This window comes from Falco biarmicus, chromosome 2 (assembly GCF_023638135.1).
Source record: "Falco biarmicus isolate bFalBia1 chromosome 2, bFalBia1.pri, whole genome shotgun sequence".
Lineage (NCBI taxonomy): Eukaryota > Metazoa > Chordata > Aves > Falconiformes > Falconidae > Falco > Falco biarmicus.
The window spans coordinates 34896895-34911036 of NC_079289.1; positions in this window are offsets into that span (position 1 = coordinate 34896895).

Genomic DNA, 14142 nt, shown 5'->3' on the forward strand with positions numbered 1-14142 from the left:
GTCCCAGAGCTGAAATATTTATTCAATGTTTCTGCATTATTTTTGACAACTGCATACTTTCCATTTAACAATGGGCAAACACTACTGTAAGGTTGCTTTTTCTCCAAATATACCTAACGTTGTTTTCAGTGTACTAAACTCAGATACCCATAAAATTCCTCCTATGTCCTTCTGTCTTCAGTAATAATTTTCTGTTATATCCATTTGTATCCTAAACTCAAGTGTTCTAATCTGTTTGGTTTCTCCCTTGTCTCCCTACTCAACCTGTTTATATCTGAGATTTCTGCATTGCCTTTATATCTTTTTTAAGCTAGACTGATGTAGAATAGACTTTATCTTGACTGCAGATCTTAGATAATCTCAAAAAAAGTTTTAAAATATCTTTATTATTGTTTACATAATTTTCCCTTTTAAATTCCTCCTATTATTGATAAGGTGCAAACTTGTATTTATCTGTTTGAAAGTGGCCATTTTAAAGTAGCAGGTGTAAGAATTATTGGTTATGTTACGTTCTACTTGCATGTCATGAATGTAACAAAGTTCTCACTTTCATTTAAGGAACCACTAACTTTTAGTCCTGGAATCAATTTTGATTTAGCTGTCAGTATGACATCTAGTGCAAAATTCTCTAAGGAGAGACACAAAACTTTTGGATTTAGGAAATTTTTATCAATCATTGTTCAGAATTTCAAAGGCATTTATTACTGGAAATGTCAAACCTGTAAAGGTACATCTTTCAACCTGATAATCACCAGTGAAAAAGCTTTGTTTAAAGCTCATATAGTACAGAAACTCTTTTCTCTTCTTCCTCTCCATAGACCTTGTAAGTAGGGGTTTAAGGAACTGGTCATCCTACTCTGCAGGGTAGTTTGATGATATGTAGCTGCCTGCATCTAATTGCCCTTATCACACTCTCTGTGTTGGGACATTGATTTGTAAACACTGAAAGCATTTACTACATAGCTGTCAGTAGGCTGAAATCAGTTATTGCCACATACTGCCTCTTGTCCCCTTCTCTTGCCACTGTGTTATTCCTAAATTGCTTATAGTGAATGAGTTTAACATTCCGATCACAGAAACCTTCCTTCAAGTTCCAGTAATACCAAGCAGGTCAAATTCGTTTGCATAGTACGACTAGTTCCTACTCTTCCTATTTACCACACAATCTTCTGCCATTCATGAATAGGCAATTAAAGAATTTATTTTCTTTGTGTCATTCAGTGTCTTGATTAATTTTGTTCTTGACAACTTGACTGTGCTAAATGAGTGTTTATTTGCTGCCCCTTTTTAATCTCCCCTTTTGTTGTAAGTTTAATGCCATTATTACTAGTCTAGTCAGCTTGTTCCCTGTAAAATTGATTTCCCCTTTAATGAGCTGGAGGCAGTGCAAACCACGTAACTTCTCAGTTAGAAAATGGCTCTACAGTCCACCAAACCAAAGTCCTCTTTCCCTTTTACACCTCTCTAATTGACAGTTTATTCTTAAAAACTCCCGATTCATGTGTTCATTTCTGGGACAGAAGCAATCGCCAATAAGCCCATTTGAGTATTTTCATATTTCATCAGCTTTCTGAACTCTCTGAAATCATTCATAACCAGTGAGGAGACACATGAAGCATCGCTAGTACCAATATGTACCACTACTAAATTAAATCTCCTCACTTTGTAAGGTAAAACCTCTTTTTATCCTTCACTGGCAGAGTTGGGACTCTGTAAGACGGAATATCCTAAAAGCTTTATCCTACAGGGAAAACTGGTAGTTTGACTGTAATTAGCCTGTCCAATACTTTCTATTATATAAGGTTACTGAAAAATTCCTTGAAGTTTCCCTTGTTTGCAACCAACTTCTGATATTTTGCAGGAGGAATGATTTAGGGCAACAGAAATATCTTTTATCTGTTGCATGAAACTCCTTTCAGCTTTTGCTCCTTGCAGGTACCCTTTGGTTCAAGCACGTGAGCTTAGAAGAGTACTTCTGTTGCTGAGGGAAGGTAAAGCACACTGTTCCCATAATAGCCAAGTTCTCTAGGACTGTGGAATACAAAAGGAGAGAGAAAGAGCTGGACTGACTTCTCCTCCATGGCTACTTCTTTCATTCAGTACGTGAACTCTCTCTCTATCACCCCTTTGGGATAATACAGTTCCGTTGTTGCCGTCTAGTAGCTTAAGATGAAAATGGTCTGTGCCACTGTGCTGTAAGCCCAGAGATAAAACTTCTCAGTATATATATGTGGGTTGTTGATGAGGTGCATTATCAAGTTTACTGTTTACCTTTTGTCCTGGCTTTGGCTGGGATAGAGTTAATTTTCTTCTTAATAGCTGGTGCAGTGCTGTGTTTTGGATTTGGTGTGAGAACAATGTTGACAGCACGCTGATGGCTTTGGTCATGTTTATACTAAGTCCAGGACTTTTCCGTTTCCTGGGCCCTGCCAGCAAGAGGGCTAGATGGGCACAAGTAATTGGGAGGGGACACAGCCAGGACAGGTGACCCAAACTAGCCAAAGGGATATTCCATACCACAGGACGTCATACAGAGTATATAAGTTGGGGGAAGAACGAAGCGGGGAGGACAACGTCTGGCATTGTGGTGTTTGTCTTCTGAAGTAACCATTACATGTGCTGAAGCCCTGCTTTCCTGGAGATGGCTGAGCACCTCCCTGTGCATGGGAAGCAGTGAATGAATTCTTTGGTTTGCTTGGCTTTTGTCTTTGGCTTTTGTTTTAACTATTAAACTGTCTGTACCTTGACCCACAAGTTTTCTCACTTACACTCTTCTGATCTTCTTCCCCATCCCACTGTAGGGAGAGTGAGTGAGCAGCTGTGTGGGGCTTAGTCACTGGCTGGGGTTAAACCACAATATCTTTGGTTTCAAAGAATGCCAGAAAAGCATATTGATTGATAGGTTGATACTTTAGTGTAGATTTTACATAAGATTTTAATGCAATGTTAAATACTTGAAAGTTAGCAAATAGTCTTAGGTTGCACCTGTAAGTACACTCAAGAACTCCTTGGGCAAAATGCTAGCAAAGACATTGTGCACTACATTTGTAAATGCTGTGTCTTAATTACAACACAGAAATGCATCACATTAAAGCTCCACAAAAGCATAATTTCCTGACTTTTATGTAATACCACCTCAGTAACCTTAGTTGTCATAGTTTTTTGTATGATGTTGTTATGTCTTTGAATGTAGATAAAGCTATAGTGCCCCAGTAGTAAAATCATTTGTCTTTAAAGCTACACGTTCTGTTGAGGCTAGTTGTCTCCTCTGTTAGACCAGGGCAAAGGATGAGAAGTCATCGTACAGAATAAAGTGGAGAAGTGACACCCAAAAAATTTCAAGTCTGTACCAAGAAACTCTGTTACCTCATGTAAGTCTCAGTGCTAGATTTTAAGACTGCAGCTTCCCAAAAATGGACTGAGCCTAAAAGCCCTACCCAACCCATAGGTGGCCTTCTGAACAAACCACAGTTTGGTACTGCCAGTCAGTGCCCAGCCTGGCAGTGATGCTAGAGTGCCCTGAAGGTGACAGACCATTTTGTATCCTTTCCCTCTATGCATTTTTAGGACATTGGTCTCTCTAGACCGTAATGGGCAATGCACATAGCAGGTAAAGGACAGAAACGCTGAAGGGAAACCTTCTATTTTTTTACTCAGTTGAGAACAGGGAAAGTGGACAAGTGACAATTTTACCTTTAGTGAGCAATTTACCCACGGCAATTGTGTGTGATTGTATGCACTTCAGCACTGAAAGGCTCCTTTCAAAACATGATTCCAATTTCTCCATGCCTCAGTTTCCTTATGTCTAAACCGGGGATAACTCCCACTTCAACAAAATAGTTAGTGATGTTTGTGAAGTTGTGAAGTGGTTTGTAATCTTCACATGCCAGCTTCTTTATCATCATTACAGTTTATTTGTTATAAATTGCCTTGTTTTGTTTTCCATAGGCTAGGAGGCTTAGAAGTTATTGTAAAAAAGATGCCGGTGAGTTTTCAAGTTATACTTATTTGTTTCAATACAGAATTGTGGTTAAACCTTGTCAAATCCCCTCTATTGCCTTTCCTGCTATTGCTGATTAGTTAAGAAGCAAAAAAGGAACATTGCACTGTAAAACATCCATTTATCTGCCAGTGTCAGGTTCTCCTGACATAATGTGCTAATGCAAAGCACATTAAGCCTTAGCAGTAGGTGCTCCAGACCTAGCAGTTCCTAGGCAGGCATTAAGAGACCTCGAATGAGTCAGTGTCACTCTATGGTTTAACCTAATACCACCCCCTTAGGGCACCCCTATCAAATGTAAGAGAAATGAAAGGTTTAAAAAGGCTATTAATCCCAGTGACTCTACATTAGAAGAGCACAGAGTTATTTGTCACAGGTCTTTTTGTCATCGTGATATGTGGTAAAATGTGAAGTATTCAGGATTCCTGAAATTCTTTTTTCCACCTGCTGAAGCATGGAGGTCTTTTGACAATACACTTATAATGCTGAGCTGTGATACCTACCAGCTACTGGCTGTTACTGGCACTGTGTGAACCTCTTTTTTTTTTTTTTTCTTCTTTTTTTTTATTATTAATCAATGAGTTCTTCTCATATCTACAATGCATGAGAAACAACAAAAACATATTTAGAAAACAAGCTTTGAACTGAAGGGTATCCTAAGTAAACAAGCAAGCGAATTCTCTGCCCCCAGACAGACGCCATTACAGCATGAGTAAGATGCATTAAATCAGAGCCGAGTCTAATGCAAGGTGTTAGCTTCTTTTGCCATAGTTGTTATCTGGAGCTGCTGTATTTCTAATGCGATAGATGTTTTGTTCCCTGTTTCCTACCTTGAAGTTGTTGAGACTCAGGAATAATTCTGTTGTTTTAGAAATCTCTGATCCGGTGTCTGCATGGAAAGGTGTCTCAAATAGCTCGTTGTCTGGCAGTGGCTGCTTCAAAGGGTCTGGCAGCTGAATGTGAGCAGCTCAGGTTTTACTGGAAGTGGTGACAGTTACATGACTTCAAACTCTTGCCAGGGTCTGAATTTGTACATTTCAAATTCAGTTTGCATACATTTGGTTGACAAAAATTGTCCAACCATCAGATTGCAACGCTGGCAGATGCTCTGGCTTCAAGCCCTACCTCTGATAAAAACACAGTCCCTTTAGCTAAACACCCCTGTTTTGATATTTGTAAAAAGGTTCATGGGATACTTAAACCAGTAAAATATTTTGAAACCTATTGATGGAAAGTCTATGCACGTAATTGGGTTTTTTTATTAGGTGACCTGCATAGTAGCAAAGATACACAGCTTACAGTGTGTTCATTTGTGTATGCATATGTATATCCGTGTATATGTGTAAGGTAAGTGTGTACAATTGCTTGGCTCCAAGGAGTTAGTAAATATTCTAAGCCTTGTCAGCATGCTCTGAAATCAATTGTAAACATCAGTCTTTGGTGTTTATACAAACACAATACTATTTATTTGAAAAGAGTCTGGGGAAAAATCCTGTACCTCTGATCACAGTAGGAAAAAACACTCAGAGGACAAGAACATAGTGATGGCTGTTCCAAGCTGGACCAGAGGTCCATCTGCCACAGTTTCTTATGGTGGCCAAAACCAGAGGCCTGCAAAAGAGATTAGGAACAGAACAAGTGTATTTGACACTTGCCTGTGTACTGTCCTACTGACCAGTAAAGATTAGCTTGAGAGATTTATCTTCTATGAAGTCTCCCAGCTGCCCCCTGAACCCATCTACAGAGAGGGCTGTGGAGCCAGGGTTTTGGCAGTTTAAACCCACCATGTCTATTGAATAACCTTGTTTCATTTGTTGTTATCAACTGCTAGTTTAATTTGATGACCTGTAGAAGAGTTAGCTGTACCTATGCTATACATCCTCCTGTACCACTTGTGGTTTTACAGACATGCCATATCATGCTTTCTTTTCCAGCCCCGTACAGTAGCTGTTCCATACCTTTGAATGCACGTTCTTTGAATGTGCGTTTCATGCTGCTATGACCCTTCCTAATAATTCCTAATTTTCACTTTTTTTTTCTTCCTTTTTCTTCCCCCAGCTACTACTGAACACTAAGGTGAGTTTGTCCTGGGTCTGTAAGACCAGGATCTCATACCTTTCTAATTATTAGCCAGCTCAGAGCTCATTCTTCAGTACATAAAAGTCAGGAACTTTTTCCCCTCCCATGATCCTTCCTTTAAATTTGCCTATATTGAATTTCACTATTTCCTTGCCTAGCAACTTAGTCCTTCTGGATTTATCCTAGTAAATGAATCAGGGCCACAAAATTCTTTCAAGCACTGTACCACTGGGATTAACATCTATGCTGGAAAACACAATAGATCAAATATGATGGCTTGTTGCTGAAGGCAACTGGCATTGCTTGTGAAAATAGGACTAAGTTCTTTTTCTATAAAAAAACCCCAAAATAGGGTGACCTTCTCCTTACTGTCTTCAAAGAATATGTTTGCTGGTTTATGTTAGAAAGAATCCCTGGTCTATTGCTTTCCCTCCCAGACTGTACCCAGGCATTTTATGGGAGAGTGTCAGGGAGCACCACGCTGACAAATGACAAAATGGGCAATCATGTGCTAGAGCCTGAGACCATGAAAGCCCTGAATTAAGCCACTGCTTAACTGCTAGGATGTCTTCTGATATGCTTTTAGTCCCTGCTGACTAGTACAACCAGTACTCTCCAAACTGATGCCCATTCATGGTTTGGAGACAGCATGTGGTGGGTGAGAATGCTCTAGTTTTGGCTCCTTCCATCCCACATAATTTTCCAGCAGTGTATAATGCAGACTCTTTACTCTGCAACATCCCTATCTACCTTCAAGCCAGGTGCAGAGTGTACAATAAGTATCTGGTCTCTTGCTACAGAAATGCCACTCTAACTGAGTAACACCGACTGCATTTTTGTATTCACTTTGAACATAAATTAAAAGAAACAAAACCAGTTCGTATTTTTTAGTGTAACTATATGAAGAGCAGATAAGATCCAACGCAAAGTATTGTATAATGTGAATACTACCAGCCTGTACTACATGGGTCAAGGCTGGAAAATAGTGCTCGATTCTGTTTTATTTAATAGTATGAATATACCCATATGGACCTTCTGCTATTTTCCACAATCAATCTAGAATACCTAATATTGTGAGCAATCCTGGTTCTTTTGCCCCTTTTTCCACATTGTTTATGCATATTTTAGGCAGTCCAAGCACCTCTGCAAATTCCTGTGGGACACAGCTCATGGCTTCTCCTTGCTGTCTACTTACTACTGTGTACTTACTGGGATTATTTGTTCCCACATGGTCTCCTACCTTTTTCCCAGTTGTTTATGCACCTGAGGACCTTCCCAGCTGTGCTATGATGGCCTGGGCTGCTCAACAGCGTTTGGTGAAGGACCCTGTTAAATGCCTTTTGGAAATTGCAGCGGACTGTTGTCCACTTGCTTTAGGACCCCCCTCAGACAACTCCTGTAGCTTTTAAGGTCATGACAAGTACTTTCTCTTTATAAAAGAGACTCTACTGGTTTTCAGCATGTCATATTTATCCATAAGCTATCTATCCCATAGTTGCTTGTTCACTCAGTGCTTACGCTAGATCTGTTGTTTCCCAGTTTTCCCTGTAACTTCTGAAGGCTGATGCCACATTAGCCACCTTCCAAGATTTCTGACAACAAGGCAGCTTTAGATGAGAATTGACATGCTGTGGTGAGTTATTCAGCTATTTCAACCTTGAATTCCTTTGGAATTGGTGTTATGTGACTATTGCATGTCCTTCATAACCTCTTTTGCTAGCACAATCAGAAAATTGCTCAATCTGAGACAGATCTGATAAACAAGAAGTATGAAATGGGAACTTCCTCAGATTCCTTCGCATTGCAGTGCAGATAACAGACAATTCCTTAACTGTTTTCTGCTCTGGACTTTTCTTTGTTGTGCACGCCTTGATTCTGTTGACTCTCTTTTGCTAAATTAATGAAGTTTATTGAGTGAATCCTTGTTCCAAGGCCAAATGGTACCAACTGGCTGGCATCCACCTTGTTTAGGGCCCTATGGCAAACTGGTCCCAGAGATGTGAGTTTGGGGCAAATGAAAACAGAGTCAAAAATGAGCCAGGAATTAAACAGTAGAGACTACAGCAGTCCAGTGTTTGAGCTTGTTCCCTGCTCTCTCTCATTTATCAAAATAGATGTAGACATGGACTCTCCAGCAATCTTCTGGTTCTGATGTGTTAGAAAAGGGATTTGTTGGAAGACCTAATGCCTTTTTTTCAAGTTCAGCCTCCAGCTCTTTTCAAGGTAATGGGAAATGGGTTTTTTTTTGTCCATGTTTCATGGAGAGTCCTGTTATCCGTGAAGTTCACCTTCTGCCTCCTTTTATGGCTATGCTTCCACATGTTTATCTAAGTGTCTCCTGACATTCTCTTCCTGGCTCTGCTGCCTAAAGCTTGGTGGAAGTAACTGGCCAGCCTTTGGGAAAAAGGAAGACAATTTATTTTCACTGAGTTAGTTTGCTCACAGGTTTCTATTTGGCCCTGAACAGTCACTTCTACTGTTTCAGCACTTTTAGTACATGAAAGTGCTCAGTGGTTTCTTCCACTTAACCTAAATGGCTAGCACTCCTAACAGCTATAATCATGTTATATGAAATCACCATCCCTGGAGGTATTTTAAAAAATGTGTAGATGTGGTGCTTGGGACATGGTTTAGTGATGGACTTGGCAGTCCTGGGTTAGTGACTGGACTGCATGATCTCAAAGGTATTTTCCACCCTAAATGATTCTATGATTGTATGATTCTGTGTCTGTGATGGTCTGCAGTTCAAAGACAGGCTTGTTAGCAGCCATTAACACCTTGCAGCACCAAGACGGATAGTTCAGTAATGATTATAAACCCCTTGAAAATAGAAGGTGCTACAGAAACAGTTGTGCTTATTTGTCAGCTGCACCTGATTACTTTTTCTGCCAGCACAGTGGGCTTTCTTCTCTGTCACTACAGGCCTAGTGGCTTGGCACATTGTATGTGTGTTTTCGTTTCAGGTTCATATAGCTTTAAGGTTATTTCATTACAAAATTAATTATAAAGTGTTTTAAAGAGAGAAAGAAATCTTATTATTTTCACTCCCCAAATTTCCTAAGGTTTCCTCCCAGTGCTGAGCTTGTCACAAGGGTGTCTGTGATGTCCATGTCTGGGCAGCATGAGCTTGTTGCCCTTATGAAGTGTAGGACCTTTTGTATTTGCACATGTTGGGATGAAGTGAAATTCAAAAGGCAGCTAACTGGCAGCCATCACAATTCTACACTGTCCTCCAGGGCACCAAAATTTAATGCAGATGTGATCATGACTTATATCATTGGTCACAGCATCTACTTTCAACTTAATCTTAATTTGCATTGGTTGAAAAGATGTAGGGGACAAAGCACACATTTGTTTTACATGCAAATTAAGCAACTCTGTAAAAAAATTTCCTCTATCATAAAGTGCTCACTAGCTGTATCTTATATTGAAGTTAATGGAGGCAACTGAGACCACATATTTAACAGACTAACTTTTACCACCTGCAGTTGAACATAACTTATATACAGTGTAAGGCCTTGAATTACAAAGACCACCCTACTATTAAAAATATTCGTAAGTCATGGTTGTTGGTTTGGGTTGGGTTTTTTGGTTGTTTTGTTTTTATTTGTTTTTATAGAGACCTAATTCAAAGCTTACTGAAATCAATAGAAAGTTTTCACACTGGTGTCATTGATTGAGCCATAGGACAGTGGTGTGGATACATCACCTTTAGACACCATTAAATCCCTTTCCATACTGAGCTGAGAAATACACAATAAGGATTTCACTCTTGATTGAAAAATAGCAAACAAGAAAGTTACCACAGGATTTCCCATCAAAACATTATAAAACACAAATGAAACAAAAATACTAACAGTCCTCTAATGTGTACCTAGATATGCATGTATGTGTGCATTTAGATGTGTTTGTCATTAATGCTTTGCATGCACAGGAGTAGAGAAAGGGCCAGTATAAGAATTAAATAAATAACAAAAGAAAACCTTAGCAAAGAATCCACTTGAGAATTAAGCATTTTCTTTAAGAGGAAGAGTTAACTCATAGGTGATTTCCTGAACAGTGAAGTATACTTACAAAATTATCTTGCCAAGGAATAAAGGGCTATAATAATGTGCTCAAAGCACTTTTTCACTGAATGTACCCTATCGCTTTCTACAACTACCTGAAAGGAGGTTGTAGAAAGGATCAGGTAGGACTCTTATCCCAGATAATAAGTAATAGGACAAGAGGAAATGGCCTCCAGTTGCACCAGGGGAGGTTTAGATTGGATATTAGGGAAAAGTTTCTTCACTGAAAGTGTGGTCAAGCATTGTAACAGGCTGCCCAGGGACGTGGTGGACACATCATCCCTGGAAGTGTTCAAAAAACATGTAGTTGTGGTGCTTAGAGGCATGGTTAGCGGCAGACTCAGTAGTCCTGGGTTAATGGTTGGACTTGATTGATCTTAGAGGTCTTTTCAAACCTAAATGATTCTGTGATTCTACACATGCAGGATTCCTTAAAACAACCAGTTAACGAGGGCATGAATATGCTTTTGGTTACTAAAACAAAAAAAAACGGTAACTGAAAATCAAGCAGTGAAACAAATGGTCTACCTACCCCAGCTGAAACTGTTTAAGTGAAAACTTTTCCAGGAGACTTCCCTTACCACTTTAGACCCATGAAATTAATTAGCATCCTCTGCTTGTGGATGGATATAGGAAGAGGAAACTCTTCCCTCGGGATTCTGCCGTTAAGTCTCCTTTTTCCCTTCTGTATATATTATTGGCACCATGTTTCTGAGTCTTCCCTAGTCACAGCTGACTTCCTCATGCCAGATCCTGCCACTAACTCACACTGAGTTGTACATATTCTCAGGCAAATGTTGGCATTCATTAGTCCCATAGAGTCAATGGAATAACTACTCCTCTACTTGCTGCGATTAAGGGAGGCAGACTAGGATTTCATATAAATGAGCTTGTCACATGAAGCAGCAGCAAACAGTATGAGAATGTGCATCTGGCATATCATCATGAATGTTGCATCAATTTTTTGTGATCTTGCCGTTAAAAGGCTTTGCAGGTGGATAGTAAAACTGACTGGAGTAATGTGCACTGAGGCAGAGTGTAGGTACTCACGTGAGATGACACAGTAAAGCATAGAAATATTTGCAGCTTTGTTCACAGGAAGTTGGTGAGAAACGTGCTCAGAGCAGCTATCAGAGGTAAACGAAATCATGCAAAGATTGCCTTGCTCATAGGGCCAGAGACAACCCCTTTCCCACTTTGAATCTTAGAAATTCCATTGCAAGTTCATCTTGCAAGTAACGTTTAACAAGCAAAAAAGCAATTTTAGGAAAACATGCTTTTTCCGATGTGCTAGAAGGTTTATTTTTAGCTGTCTCTTACAGTGCTTGAGCAGCTGGGCAAGTAAGACAGAAGGGACAAAGCCATGTGGCTGATTGTACACAGACAGCAGTTTGAGAACCTCTGATGTCGTGAATGCCAGGCTGCTGCACCTATTTAATCTATCCTTTACTATAAAATCAAGCGTAAGCTTTTTAGGGTAGGGATCATGCCATTTGGGAACAAAACCAGCGAGATGCATTTTGTTTGTTTGTTAACTTTCTTTCAGTTTTAGATCACTGTTGGATGCAGGATATTTGACTAGATGAAGTATTGACAGTTAGTCCAGTATGAAATGCTCTAAGAATATTGTCAACAAGCTGCTGATTTCTGTCCTGAGAGATGATGCCAGAATACATTTGAGGCACACGTTTCCAACCTGGCATTTACTTTAGACTGCCAAAGATAAAAGGTTTCAGACAACAGAAGACTTTAGCAGTGTCAAAAATAATTCATTACACAACACTATGACATTCTCTAATGAAGATGAGGAATTTAGCATCACATCTTGCTAACATCTCTGTAGCAGACATTGTTTTGGACTTCTGAAAACATATTTCACATGCATAAAGCAATTACTGAATCATACTATTGATTGTGTATCTGTCTTTATTTTTATGAGCCTTCCAGTGTAACTCCGTGATGCCTGTTAGGCTAAATTTGCTAAACAGTGCCCTTCTTGTTTTGTTTTGTGGATTTGCTTGCATTTTTTTCTGGATAATCAGCTCTTGGTCTGTGTGGAGGCTGTGTTGATATCTGTATGGAACAAATAATCTCCAGCTTGCTCTAGCTATGCATTTGGTTCAGTAAGCAAGCAAGCAAAAGTATGTCTGTAGCCCTGTGGTGTAGCCCACAGGTTCAGCTGTTTGTGCACAAGGGCTCTGGTTTGCGAAGCACAGCTGTGTGACCTTGGCTCAGCTTTACTGAGAAAAAATTGTTGTTGAGCTGTGAAAAAGGTATATAAGCTGAAGCCACTCAAGACAGGAAAAATAAAAGCAGAGAGAAGTGAAATTGTTGTGCTGGTAATTGTAACTGAAGGACTAAGCAGAAGAATACTGACATGAAAAGGTCTAAAACACGGAGAGGAAATGTAGAGAGGTGGAAGATAACAGCAGCAGGGTTGAGGATCTGCCTGTTCTGCAGGGCAATGGGGGCTGATGCTTCCCCACACTACTGGGTGGCTTGCAGAGACTTACCTGGTACATGTCAGAGGTGGTAAATATGTTTCTGACCTGTCCTGGCTGGATCCTATTAGTCAATAATTGTACACTCACTAAACTGTATATTTCTGCTTCCAAGTCTCTCCTCATGGTAAAAGATGCCCAAAGAAAAGTTATGCAGTAAAGGGAAGGTTACAGTGGACAGCCTGTTGAGGTAGAAAAGAGGTGTGCTGAGGTATGACAGGGTGAAATGAGGTATGACAAGGACAGATAAGGTATGACAAGGCATTCCTACGTATCTATGCCAGTGGACAGTCCTGGTTTTACCTACAGGTTGTTGAATTTAAAATATATTGTTGGTCTAAGAAACCAAACTTCGAATTATGTTACTTCTCTTTCCTTTTCATCCATATGCTTTTATGGAAATTGGTATAATTCTTTCTGCTAAATATATACACAGCATTGATACGGAGACTATGCGATGCAGTTCCTTTTGTAGGGGACTCTGCCTGGAGTGGTATTGTATGACCAAGGAGAGAAATAGGGGCTGTATTCAGGCAGAAGCATAACGTTCAGGTATCCTGATTCTTTGTGCACTGGCTGTGTCAGAATCCAAGGACTGGCAGCCATGAATGGCAGCCATTCTGAATCACTCACTGCTTTTTTGAACTTTGACGCCAGAGCAGCCTCCTAAACAATTTTTACAGCTATCTGTGTCATTCAGATAAACCCAGTCCTGTTCCAGTAGAATAGAAGAAACATAAAAGCTTTCCAAGGAAAAAAACCAGTTCAACAGTATCTTTAAAACACATTTATTTTTGATTTTGTTGAGGACTTCCCACTTGGAAAAAGTATTGTTAGGCTCATCTTTTTCTAAATATGGATATATTATATGGAGGAGGAAATAATCAATTTGTTCTGTTTCTTTTCAGAAATGATTCCTGACACATGTTATGAAGACTGTTTTCAAAACAAGGAGAATTCCTTAAATCAATAAATGTAAATGGTTTGTTAATAAAGCATATGATTCTCATTGACAGCAGAGATTTGTGGCTTCCCATTGGAGAACAGCTGTGGTTTATGTTTGAGTTCACTCAGCTAACGAGTATGTGGAGAAAAGGCTTTCAAAAGAAAGGAATGATCTTCAGAGAGGCTTTTTTTCTGGAATACTTACTGTTACAGCAGAAGCCTCTGAAATGGCATTTGTGTCAGCTAAGGGGAAAAAATACAGCACGTTTGTGATAATTTAAAGCATGTATCACTAACAAAGATAAAGAGAGCAAAGTATTTAAAGCTTAATGATACAGCAGTAGCAATTGCCCTGCGATAATGAACAGCGTAGATTATCAGGCAAAGCTTAATGAATGTTTTGCTTACAACAAGCTTTTTATAAACAAATACTAGTTGAGTCCTCTTTCGGAATTAGCACTGACATGAAAGTGAAATGATTTAATTAAAATATGCAAGATAAATAAGGACTTGGGCAAAGATGCTGCATAGAGTAGTCTGGCAAGTGTTT